Here is a 13,783-nt window from a genome sequence, read left to right on the forward strand (position 1 = left end):
TTTTTATCGATTTACAGGGTGCACATTTGAGACCTTTTCGCCGAGGGAGTTAGTTGGATCATCTTCAAAATTGGTGAGACTGTTCAGGAGACATATGAGATCTTAAGTTTCTAAAATGGTGTGTTTTCATTCACGGGTCTGACCTGGGCGTGGTGCCAAAGTCGGCCATTTTTTCGGCAAAACACCGAATTCAGTAAATGGCTAATAATTCCTTGACACAACTTTCAATCTTTTTCATATCTGCCATGTATATGCGGTATCCCACCCTTAACACGAGTGCATTGAAATATTACCCATTAGGTCTAGCGCCCCCTAGTGAGAACAGGAAATGCCTTTTTTTACGAGACAGGTTCCTCCTCCAAGGGAAAAAAATCTGTTGACCTCAAACCTGCATCAGGGGAGCCTTAAGACCTGTGTTCAGATGCCTGATGAAAAATATTGAGGTTTCGTTGAGGCGGAGGGGTCCAAACAGGAAAGTGAAAATGAACGTCAACAATTTGTCACGCAAAAAACTTTGAACAGTCATAACTCGGCAGATATACAACATATCTGCGCCAAACTTCCCGTGTTTGTTGAGAGTCATACCCTGAAGGTTCTTGTAGGGGTCATTTGCATCAACTCTACAGTGCCAACTAGTGGCGACAGAAAGAAGTTTTAAAAAAGGCCTTTCCTATTGGGTTTTTTCAACATAGAGCAAGGAAATTTGGGGAGTAGATACCTTAAGCAAAACTGCTCCAAAAAGTCTCTTGCTCCCATATTCCAAATCCAACAGGAAATCGGGTATTTTGGATCGAATGTGAAATTTTCATGGGTTCACAGTAGGAGTTTACATTTGGAGGCTTGAATATGCACAAAAACTTGTAAAAATTTGCACATACATGCGGCTTTAGATAACGTTCGATAATCTTGCAATGTTACGAAAAAATGTAGCAAAATGCCTCAGTGGCGCCCCCTTGAATTTTTCAAAAAGGCGTTTCCTATTAGGTTTTTTTAGCAGAGAGTGATGAAATTTGGGGAGTCGATACCTTGTGCAAAACTGCTCCAAAAAGTCTCTTGCACCCGTATTCCAAATCCAACAGGAAATCGGGTATTTTTGATCGAATGTGAAATTTTTATCGGTTCACAGTAGGAGTTTACATTTGGAGGCTTGAACATGCATAAAAACTCACCAAAATTTGCACATACATGCGGCTTTGGATAACGTTCGATAATTTTGCAACGTTACGAAAAAATTTAACAAAATGGCTCAGTGGCGCCCCCTTGAAATTTTCAAAAAGGTCTCTCCATTTAGGTTTTTCTAACATAGAGTGATGAAATTTGGAGAGTCAAAACTTTGTGCAAAACTGCTCCAAAAAGTCTCTTGCACACACATTCCAAATCCTACAGGAAATCGGGTATTTTGGATTGAATGTGAACTTTTTATCGATTTACAGTGTGCACATTTTACACCTTGGCACCTAGGGAATTAGTTTGATCATTCTCAAAATTGGCGAGACTGTTCATGAGGCATATGAAATCTTAAGTTATAAAAATGGTGTGTTTTCATTCACGGGCCTGACCTGGGCGGGGCGCCAAATTCTTCCATTTTTTCGCCAAAACACCGAATTCGGAAAATGACTGATAACTCCCTCATACAATGTTCAATCTATTTTAAATCTGGCATGTGTGTGAGGTATACCAGCCTGAGCAGGACTGGATTGAAAATTTACCATTTGTGCCTGGCGCCTCCTAGTGGGAACAGGAAATGCCCTTTTTTACGGGACACACTCCTCCTCTAAAGGGAAAAAATCAATCTACCTCAAACCTGCATAAGGGAAGCCTTAAGACCTGTGTTCAGGTGCCTGATGAAAAATATTGAAGTTTCGTTGAAGCGGAGGAGTCCAAACAGGAAAGTGAAAATGACTGTCAACAATTTTTCTCTCCAAAAACTTTGAACAGTCATAACTCGGCAGATATACATCATATCTGCGCCAAACTTCCCGTGCTTGTTGAGAGTCATACCCTGAAGGGCCTTGTAGGGGTCATTTGCATCAACCCTACAGCGCCAACTAGTGGCAATAGAAAGTCACTCGTTTTTCCAATACATGTCCAGTTCTTTTCAGGTTGGTCATTGTAGTTTCAAGACCTATTAAAATACTTATTTACGGCCCATGTCCACGTGTCTCTGTCTGTTGCCGTGACGACCCTTTGTTCGCCATTTAAAGGAAATATTTTTTTTCAGAGACTCAGGCAGCTTATAGAGCCACAATATTTGGCACACTTGGTTGAAATGGCCCAGTTAGAAGATTAATTTTAGTTTTGAATAAGGGCTTGGCTGCACAGCTCAGTAGTGGCTCCTTTTTTGTAGTACTCTCTCCAATAGGGGGTTTTATCTCTTGGGTGTGGGAATGTAAATAGGCGACTTTCGAGCATGTTAGGTTCTAATGAGATGATTAGAGAAGAGGATCTGCCACCACCCTGACCTGCACACAGTCCGAGTTGCGTGACGTCCGAGTTGCGCTAGATTGCGAGGGCCCGTTCAGTCCTGCTTGCAGGCCTAGTTATATTTATTATTCAAAATGTCTTTTAGCTCAGAATCATTAATTGATGTCTAATATTACGTTTAGAAAAAAAAAAAAAAACTTTAAAAAATTATTCACTCGCATATTTTAAACTTTTAAACAAATGACGCCACAATAAAAAAAAGTGGTGTCTGTAAAAAAGTCACGGCAATCCACCTCATAACTATCGCTTAATTGTATTTTTTGTTACTGTCGCATTTTCTCCAATATCTTAGATGATGAATAATCGATCCATACAAAGAAAATTTGAAAAAAAATTTTTTATAGAAGGGTAGAATGAAAAATGAAAATCTCGACCACTCCTTGATGTCTGCAATTTCTGCATCGCGACCGTTGTTACATTACCATGTTTCACCCATCAAATCCCCCATAAATCCAGCTTTGGCCATTCACAGCTGTGTCTTGACCCTCAGTGATACATGCTCCATCGAGTTTATGGATCGAAACAAGGTAAGTACGCGACAATATCTCGTTAAAGTCAAGGCATCTTTTATTCTGCTCTCGCGTGCTCTCACCTCAAGTTAGGGTTTTGCTGTTTAATTTTTATTTATTTATTTATTTTTTACAGCCCGCAAACAGTTTGCTGAAGACATGTCAAAAAAGCACATGGATTACTGGAACCATGTCCTATGGTCTGATGACACTGGTGGGCTTTCTTGTGTATCGTCTTCAGAAGAGGCTTCCTTCTGGGGTGACAGTCATGCACACCAATTTGATGTAGAGTGCGGCGTATCGTTTGAGCACTAACAGGCTTACCACCCACCTCTTTAGTCTCTGCAGCAATGCTGACAGCACTCCTGTAATGAGCCACATGACATTTTGGAAGGAAAATGACAAGCAGTACTCAATTTGGACATTTAAGGATGTACGTAGTTTCTAAGAGGTGTACTCACTTTTGTTGCCAGGGGTTTAGATATGAAGGGCTATATTTTGAGTTATTTTGAGGGGAAAATAAATGAACTCTATTATATAAGCTGCACACAGACTACTTTTCATTGTGTCAAAGTGTTATTTTGTCAGTGTTGTCCCATGAAAAGATATACTTAAATATCTGCAGAAATGCGAGGAGTTAACTAACTTTTGTGATACACTGTAGTGTGTATAAAGAATACAGGTTGTCATGAATTAACATGGTACTCTACGATGAGGGTGATACCTGCAAAGCTTACAAAATCGAGCTCACAAGCACATGAAAGTCGGTCGTCTACCAATACCCACAAATACAGATAAGTATGCGCCACTGAGGGCCTCTGAAAGAGTTGACGATTTAAAAGGAGATAGTGACTTAAAAAATTTATCCCTGACGATACGTTCCCATAGCAAAGCAAAATTGAAGATGAGATCTTGTTCATGTCTCATTTACATCTCTGAGAAATGAATCAGCAATTTTGTCTCATGTGAAGTAAGTCTCATAGTGAGCATTACATGAGAAGGTCTTGAGAATAGTTCTACTGGCACAATTTTTCAATAAAGTCTCACAGTTGTCTCCTTTCAAGATGTTACCAAGCGACAACTATGAGTACTTGTGTCGATCTCAAATGCGTCTCAGTAATGTTTCAGTAAAAGATATGGATGAGCAAAGTATTTTATTTCTTCAACTTAGCTCAAAGTTGCCTCTTTTACTGATCTTGCAGAGCAACTTTATATTGTGCCAGTCACAAATATTTAGCAATTTGATCTCCCCCCAGTCTGCATTGCTCATTTTGGGTTTTCAAGATTCTTTCTTAATAAAGCGTAGTGTCTGCTCTGACATGTCCGATCACATCTTAATTCATCTCATACCTAAATCCAAGAAAATATTGTAATTGGTCAAATAGTTAAATAACATCTGGTTCATTTGGTTCATCTTGTTCAATGTAAAAATTAGAGATGTGACCAAAAATTCGGCGCCGAAAACTATCGGCCACTACGAATGCATTATCGGTTTTTGGTTTGGAAGACCGAAAATTTACCACAAAATAGTGTGAAGAACCTTAGTCCTCTTTGTGATGATGGAATTAAAACAGGCAACATGCTGGCTGACGATGTCTCGCTAAAACTACTGGCTAGCAAGCAACATGTCTGCAATTTGGATTTTTTTGTTTTTTTGTTTTTTTTAAATATCAAAGAAATATACAAATTATTAAATGTATCAAAATATAATACATTTTCTTCATCACTGCGACACCCTAACCCTAACCCTGATTCTGAAGTTGCTTTCCATTGATGTTTTGTGTCACATCGAGCACAATGCATCTGAGACCGTGCGTGGCACAGTGGTAGAGAAGTTGCTCCTCAACCCAGAGGTTGTGAGTTCAACTCCCTGTCCTGATGAATTCATCTAAGTATCCTTGAGTAAGACACTGAACCCCACGTTGTTGCGTCACCATCAGGTACATGAGGATATAGTGTCAAAGTGCTTTGAGTGCCCGAAAGGTGCTGTACAAGTATTTTTAATTAAGAGAATTTCTCTTTTCAAATATTGCTCAAATCTGGTTTTCTTAAATCAATCTCCTTTGTCTCAATGATGTCTTTTCTCAATTTGACTCATCACTTGCTCCTAAGGGTGCACAAACTCAGAAACAAACAAAGCAGAGAATGACATGAATTTGAGACGATCAAATTCGTCTCACAAAACGAGATTAAGCAACAGATGAGTAGCAAATTTTTGCTATGGGTTCCCAGTTAGCAGTCAGTTTAAAAAGTAAGAGGAAATCTTAGAGAAAAAGATAAAATATTCTAGTATAGTATATGGCGGAAAACCAAAATTAAGATTTCTCCTATTATCATCTGTGATACGTCATTGGAAAGCTTATTGTATTTTATGGGGGAAGAACATTTTTGATTTTCTTTGTTTCTCATTTTAAAAAAAAGGTTTTGGACACCCATAATAATGAACATTTCAAGATGATGGCCCTTTGTCTACTCAAGTCTTTGATAATCAATATGCATGCACTAAGACATGTGAGTGGACGTACAATAATGAAGGAAATTGGTGTGTGAATAAATGTAGATTTAATTTAGCCCTGTGTTTTATTTTGTAAATAAACATGGCTAAACAGGAAGTTAGCTGTAAGGTTAATGATAACTTTACTGCGTACATTATTTTGATTTGGCTTGATTTTAATTTGTGCAAAGAAAAAACGTTTCCAGGGGTATTTTAGGGGTTAAATTACAATACTATATTTTATTTTTTGCAGTGGGCTTTTAAAATATTTTTTAAAATTACGATTGAAGAATGTACTGCTTTGACTAAGAATAAAAGCATAAAGGGAACACTGAAATGTAAGTACATAACACTATCTATTATTGTATTTTGCCTTGAAGCCTAGGACTTAGGCTTTATGATTTAAGCATCTCATGTATCTAATACATTGATATCATCCCATCATAAGCAGCTAAAACGGCAACAAGGATCGAAAAGGTAATGGGTAGCACGATCGGCCGTTAGCCTGCTGTGTCTATAATTCTCGCGCTAACATTCGACAGCAATGTATGTCTATTTGTGGCTTTCCTGTAACTCGAGGTGCAAGCATGAGCGAGCATCATTAAAGACACCATGATTATAACGAGTATATTATTGTGTAATTACCTAGTTTCAATTAAAAAACTCATGACACAGCTGTGAATGGCCACAGCTGGACTTTGTGTCACTTTTATGGGTGAAACAAGTAATATAACAAGGGTCGTGATGTGGAAGTCACAGACTAGGAGGAGTGGTTTGTTAGGGCAGGGTAGGCAAAGTTAATGTGGACCAAAATGCGAGCCGGAAACAGATGAAGTGTGAAGTGATATTTATTGTACAAGGGCAGGGTGTTGAGCGGCTGGTGGATTGGATGGTCACTGGCTGTGGCTGTGGCAGCGAGGGCTTTGATAGGAGGGTGTCCTGATGGCAAAAAGCAGAATTAGTTAAGCGTTCAAAGACAAGAGTCACAAACTAAAGGCTTAGTTGGCCGATGTACCAATGGTGACTGGCAGAAACATCTGGCACCTGCTTGCTGCCCAGGCCGCTCCTTATAAGCAGTGTAGATCACTGATGAGCTGCAGGTGCACTCCCAGGTGAGCCAAGTTAGAAGTGATATCTTACATCAGACACGTCCAAAGTCAGGCCCGGGGGCCAAATGCGGCCCGTGGTCAAATTTCATCCGGCCCCCAGCCTCTGTCATAAAATCAATAAAGTCTGGCCCGCACACAGACTTAATAAATCTGTCAGCAGTCCTGCTACCAGCATATGAAGTAGCTTACACATGAAATGCTGCTCCTTATTTACCCACTAAAAGGCAGCAGCACTCTAAGCAACATTACCCCGTGTGTCCCTTTAATCCCAATTTTCTAAAATGGCGACAATCAACAAAAATATAAAAGTTAACTGCGATAACCAATGCTTCAAGCATAGGTAGAGATTGGACTATTACTTCACTAAAATACGCAACTGTGTCTGCCTCATTTGCAAAGAGACAGTCGCTGTTTTTAAAGAGTTCAATGTGAGGCGATATTACCAAACAAGACGCACTGACATATACGACAAGATTACAGGGAAGATACGTAGCGGGAAATTGAAGCAACTTGAAGCTGGTTTAATTTCACAGTAGCTGTATTTCGCAAGAGCCCAAGAGTCGAAAGAGAGCACCACAAAGGTTGGTTGCGAGATTGTTGAAATTATTAATTTTTAAAAAAATGAAGCAAATGTGACACACAGAATGGCTTTCTAAAATATATTGTTCTACGTAAAGGAGGTCAGCCAAGGTCGGCCCCCCACATTTTTACCACACCAAATCTGGCCCCCTTTGCTATAAGTTTGGACACCCCTGTCTTACATCAAAACAGGAAGTGTTATAACAATAAAAGCCAGCAGAGGGGAGTGTGGGCAAGGACCACCACATGGTTGAGATTTTCGTTTTCAAAAATGTTACCCTTTTAAACATTTTATTTTTTTATTTTTCTTCGTTTGGATCGATTATTATCATCTAAAATATCAGGGAAAATGTAACTAACAAAAAAAAAAAAAAATACAATTACGCGATAGTTATGATGTAGATATCCGTGACCTTTTTACAGACACTTATTTTTTTCATTTCGACATAATTTGTTTAAAAATTTAAAATATGTGACTGAATAATTTATAAAGTTTTTTTTTTTTTAATTGTTATACATTTTTATTATACTATTAGACATCAATTAATGATTCTAAGCTAAAAATGATAGACATTTTGAATAATAAATATAATTACTTACCTTTTTATAGCTGGGTTGAAACAAAAGCGGTTGCGGAGTGTCTGTAAACGGGGGTCTCCAGGGTAAAAGGGACAAATGAAAAATAGTCCGGGGGCACAATGCACCATGAAACTGCTATGGCAGCATATAGACATACCGTTCTAGCAAACACAACAGTTTTGCCTTAAAATCTAGCAGTTTATATTTAAGAGGGGTGCAAGAGCAGAAACTGCTTTTTCAGCCTTATCTGTGTTTTCCGCCATATATAAATTAAATCAGTTTTCTATTCTAATGTTGTGCTTATTATTTTTTGACATCACTTTTCAATCTATACACATCTCTTAAATATAGTGTGTATAAAGAATACAGGTTGTCATGAATTAACTTGGTACTCTACAATGAGGCTGATCCCTTCAAAGCTTACAAAATTGAGCTCACAAGCACATGAAATCATCTACCAATACTCACAAATACAGATGAGCGTATGCGTCACAAAGAATATCTGAAAGAGACGATTTAAGAGAGATGGTAACATAATCAATTTATCCCATTTATACCTTCCCAGTTAGCAGTCATCTTAAAAAGTAAGAGAAAATCTCTAAATTAAGATTAAAATCTATATATAATTACGCCATGCACGTACAAATGAAGCTTAACATATACATCATAAAGCAACCTTTGATAATATACAGACAGTTGAAAATTCAAAAGAGGTACCATAATTTTCGGACTATGAACCTCAAATTTTTTCCCCCTCATTTTGAATCCTGTAGCTTACAGTCAAGTGCGGCTTATTTGTTGATTTACTTTGGTTAATAGGTAGCACTTTATTTGACAGCATTATCATAAGACTGTCATAAGACCGTCATAAGTATGAAATGACACTGTCATTAAGTGTCATCCAGCAAATTTAGTCACTAAATCCAGCTCGGATCTTTTAGATCCACTGAAAAGTTACATAACTTTCCAGATGACACTAAATGAGATCTGTCATAAGCATTCCTTAATGCTCTCGACAGTGTCATGTCATAATTATGACAGTCTTATGACACCACTGTCAAATACAGGTAACTATAACCGGTTAATATCTTTTAGTGTGAATATCCCATAATACAGTTAGAACAGCTGTGGTTTATAGTCTGGGGCGGCTTATCTATGAACAAATGCCGTTTTCGTTTAAAATTTGGTGGGTGGCAGCTTATAGTCAAGTGTGCCTTCTAGTCAGAAAATTACGGTAGTCTTTTTTTAATCAACTTACCTGACTTACCTTACTTGACAGCCAGCCATTCAAATGATTAGCGTCCGCCCTCGTCGAAGCCATGTTTAGAACTATTTGAGGCTATATTACCTGGAAGAAAAATTGTATAATTGATCCCTATTGGAGTGATGGGAAATGGACAGTACTTACAGTGGGGCAAATAAGTATTTAGTCAACCACCAATTGTGCAAGTTCTCCTACTTGAAGAGATTAGAGAGGCCTGTAATTGTCAACATGGGTAAACCTCAACCATGAGAGACAGAATGTGGGAAAAAAAACAGAAAATCACAGTGTTTGATTTTTAAATAATTTATTTCCAAATTAGAGTGGAAAATAAGTATTTGGTCACCTACAACCAAGCAAGATTTCTGGCTGTCAAGAGGTCTAACTTCTTCTAATGAGGTCTAACGAGGCTCCACTCGTTACCTGTATTAATGGCACCTGTTTTAACTCATTATCGGTATAAACGACACCTGTCCACAATCTCAGTCAGTCACACTCCAAACTCCACTATGGCCAAGACCAAAGAGCTGTCGAAGGACAACAGGGACAAAATTTTAGACCTGCACCAGGCTGGGAAGATAAATAGATAAAACGCTTGGTGTAAAGAAATCAACTGTGGAAGTAATTATTAGAAAATGGAAGACATACAAGACCACTGATAATCTCCCTCGATCTGGGGCTCCATGCAAGATCTCACCCCGTGGCGTCAAAATGATAACAAGAACGGTGAGCAAAAATCCCAGAACCACATGGGGGGACCTAGTGAATGACCAGAGAGCTGGAACCACAGTAACAAAGGCTACTATCAGTAACACAATGCGCCGCCAGGGACTCAAATCCTGCACTGCCAGACGTGTCCCCCTGCTGAAGAAAGTACACGTCCAGGTCCGTCTGCGGTTCGCTAGAGAGCATTTGGATGATCCAGAAGAGGACTGGGAAAATGTGTTATGGTCGGATGAAGCCAAAATAGAACTTTTTGATAGAAATATAGGTTCTCGTGTTTGGAGGAGAAAGAATACTGACTCGCACCCGAAGAACACCATACCCACTGTGAAGCATGGGGGTGGAAACATCATGCATTGGGGCTGTTTTTCTGCAAAGGGACCAGGACGACTGATCTGTGTAAAGGAAAGAATCAATGCGGCCATGTATCGAGATATTTTGAGTTAAAATCTCCTTCCATCAGCAAGGGCATTGAAGATGAGACGTGGCTGGGTGTTTCAGCATGACAATGATCCCAAACACACAGCCATGGCAAAAAAGGAGTGGCTTCGTAAGAAGCATTTCAAGGTCCTGGAGTGGCCTAGCCAGTCTTCAGATCTCAACCCCATAGAAAATCTGAGGAGGGAGTTGAAAGTTTATGTTGCCCAACAACAACCCCAAAACATCACTGCTCTAGAGGAGATATACATGGAGGAATGGGCCAAAATACCAGCAACAGTGCTTGCAAAGCTTGTGAAGAGTTACAGAAAACGTTTGGCCTTCGTTATTGCCAACAAAGGGTACATAACAAAGTATTGAGATGAACTTTTGGTATTGACCAAATACTTATTTTCCACCATGATTTGCAAATAAATTCTTTAAAAATCAAACAATGTGATTTCTGTTTTTTTTTTTTCACATTCTGTCTCTCATGGTTGAGGTTTACCCATGTTGCCAATTACAGGCCTCTCTAATATTTTCAAGTGGGAGAACTTGTACAATTAGTGGTTGACTAAATACTTATTTGCCCCACTGTATATACCACATTTATCTACATCACAGGTGTCAAACCGATTCCAGAAAGGGCCTAGTGGGTGCAGGTTTGCTTTCCAACCAATGAAGAGGACACCTTTTCACCAATTAGATCTTTTACATGTGTAATCAGTTAAACTTTGTCAGGTGCTGCTTGTTTCAGCAGGAAGTTCATTGGTTAAACTCTCTGCGCGTTATCGGTTGGAACAAAATCCAGCACCCACTAGGCCCTTTCTGGAATCGGTTTGACACCTGTGATCTACATGGTTATCATGCCCAAAGCGCTTTACGTTAGCACACATTTACCCTTTCACACACACATTCACACACGGGGGCAAATTAGGGTTAAGTGCCTTGCCCAAGCGCACTTTGACAGTAGGCAGACTTAGCCCGTAATTGAACCGCTGACTCTTCGGTACCAGGACAACTCCAGCTACCAATTGCGCCACGGCCGCCATGTCGCGACTTTCTTACTACATGGCTGTGCTTCTATGCACCAAATGAAAACTAGGCCGTAGCTGTCTACAGATTGCCGCTGTCTTTTAAGAGGTGTATCATGCATCAGACAATGTGTGTTGGATGAAAAATCCTCAAAAATGGCATGTAATTTAACCTTTAAATATCATAACTGTTCATATGTTAATGAGGATAGTATGCAATCAATGACAGAAGGGGGAAAAATAAGTAAGTGAACCATCACATTTAATATTTTGTGCCCCCACCCCCCTTTGGTATTTCTGAAGTTGATTTACTTCTGTGTTTTGGAGCATTTGTTGGTGTTGGGGAGCTGTTCCATTTTTCCTCCACACATGAAGTTGTCTGTTACTCCAAAGAAATTAAACTTTGGTTTCATCAGTCCACAAAATATTTTTCTAAAACTTCTGTTGAGTGTCCAATTGCCTTTTTGCGAACATAGAATGAACAACGTTTTTTTTTTTTTTTTTTTTTTTTTTTTGCAACAGCATTGGCTTCCTCCTTTGAGTCCTACCATCAACACCATTGTTGGCCATAGTTTTACATATAGTTCATGTGTGCACAGAGATATTGGACCGTGGCAGTGATTTCTGTAAGTCTTTAGCAGACAACACTCTAGGGTTCTTTTTTACCTCTCTGTGCATTCTGCGCTGAACGTTTGGCATCATGTTTGGTGGACGGCCACTCCTCTGGAGAGAAGCAACAGTGCCAAACTCTCTTAATTTATAGACAACTTCTCTGACTGTCGACTGATGAACATCCAGACTTTTTGAGATGGTTTTGTATCCTTTCCCAGCTGTGTACAAATTAACAATCCTTGATCGCAGGTCGTCAGACAGCTCTTTTGACCGAGTCATGATGCACATCAGACAATGCTTCTCATCAAGACATTTCTTACCAGGTTTCTGTTTTTTAGTGGGCAGGGCAGCTTTACTGGGCACTGGGCACACACCTGACTTAAAATGTTTGGTAAAAATGGGTTTCAACCTCTCTTTAAGTCTCCTTAGGCAGAGGGTTCACTAACTAATTTTTGCCCCTTCTGTCATTGTTTGCATGCTATCCTCATTAAAATATTAAAACCTATAAATGCTTGGGTGGTTTTAGTTAATGCAGACACTGTATTTTCATCTGAGTGATTTTGACAAAGATCAGATCACATTTGATGGTGATTTTATGCAGAAATGAGAGAAATTCCAAAAGGTTCAGATACGTTTTCATACCACTGCATATTTAACACTGGTCTTGATTATTTACAATTCCTCAACTTAGGATTTATTAAGTTCACTTATTTCCATTCACCGACTTGGAAAAGACACCTGTTTTGAACACTGTGTTGTTTTGAAATTGGAAGAGGCTATTTTCCTGTGAAACTGAGACATCCATGTTTGTTTCCCAAGCAGGCCACCACAAACTCTGCCAAACCCTTTTTCTCCCCCGCTCCCTGCCTCGACCTCTTTCTCTCACCGCCCCCCCTTCTTTTCATTGTGTTTGTTGTTTTATGGAAGGCTTGATGCGGTCCAGATTGTTGTTGCCAACTGAGACTGTCTAACTTCACCTCCAGCTTCTTGTCATTCTAAACAAATGGCCACTGACAGTTGCACAGAATCCAGTCTGTATTTTTTTGTAGCTCTCTCTCTCTTAATCTGCTTCTTTTACTTTTGAAACTTCCCTCTCTTGCTCTTAACTCCACTCCCCCCATCGCAGCAACCTCCCTCCTCCTCCTCCCCTGCTTCTTCTAGCTCCAGCAGGTCCGGACCACTGACACTCTCCCCTCTCGTGTGAAAGAGTCTGGGAAAAAGGTTGTACGTGTCTATCTCCATTGAGAACTTTTTTTCTTCTTTTTTACTCTTTGTGACAGCGGAGAGGAGCACCCCCACCCATGTTGCTGTGATTTGACTATCTAAACAGCCCGCTTCAGAGGCATCCATCCTCTAGGAGACTCCCAGGACAGCGGGGATTAACCTCCCAGCCCCTTCGGACTCTGAACATCTGAAACATCCCCACATCTGAATCAGCAGTCACATTTGAGAAGAGTAGCTGGAAGTCTCTCCTCCTATTTCAAGAGCAGGAGGAGAACAAGGAGACCACATCTGGATACAGAGCGAGGAAAAGCAGAGACTCATCTGTATTTGGTAAGTACATGTATGCCACTGTCATGCTTGTTTGAAAAGGTGTATCATGTCTCTTACTGTAAGTGACACCTTACCAATGGTTTTGACTTTAGGCAAACTTGAGTCAGAGTCAGAACTTTCTCTCCATTGCTGGCTAGCACTGTCATTGCCACTTGTGGTATTTGTTGTTACCCCTAGCAAAAAGTATGGAATCACCAGTCTCGGACGAGCACTCACTCAGACATTTTATCATGTAGAGCAAACTCAGATAAAAAGCTTTAAAAAAAAATAATGAATTTGTTCAAAAGTGCAAATCTTTAGCATTCAGAAACACTAAAAGAAATGAATAAAAAAAAACATTGTGGTGGTCAGTAAATGTTACTTTTATAGAACAAGTGGAGGGGAATATATATGGAATCACTCCATCCTGAGGAAAAAAATATGGAATC

At 39.5% G+C, this 13,783-nt stretch overlaps 1 protein-coding gene across 3 annotated transcripts in view; it reads left to right on the forward strand.

The window, feature by feature from the left end:
- The first annotated feature begins 5,651 nt into the window (after window positions 1–5,651).
- Window positions 5,652–13,783, forward strand: part of pdgfrb (platelet-derived growth factor receptor, beta polypeptide) — a 125,882-nt gene continuing 117,750 nt past the window's right edge. Inside the window, exons 1-2 of one of the 3 annotated variants that reach the window (XM_057849678.1) lie at window positions 5,652–5,825; window positions 13,082–13,355. The gene's annotated coding sequence lies outside the window, so the exon portion shown is untranslated. Of the gene's footprint in view, window positions 5,826–5,898; window positions 5,965–12,812; window positions 13,356–13,783 lie in introns of those variants that run through there. The other 2 variants (XM_057849679.1, XM_057849677.1) reach the window with 2 other exon arrangements.

The sequence above is a fragment of the Corythoichthys intestinalis genome, chromosome 11 (genome assembly GCF_030265065.1).
Source record: "Corythoichthys intestinalis isolate RoL2023-P3 chromosome 11, ASM3026506v1, whole genome shotgun sequence".
In the NCBI taxonomy this organism is placed as follows: Eukaryota; Metazoa; Chordata; class Actinopteri; order Syngnathiformes; family Syngnathidae; genus Corythoichthys; species Corythoichthys intestinalis.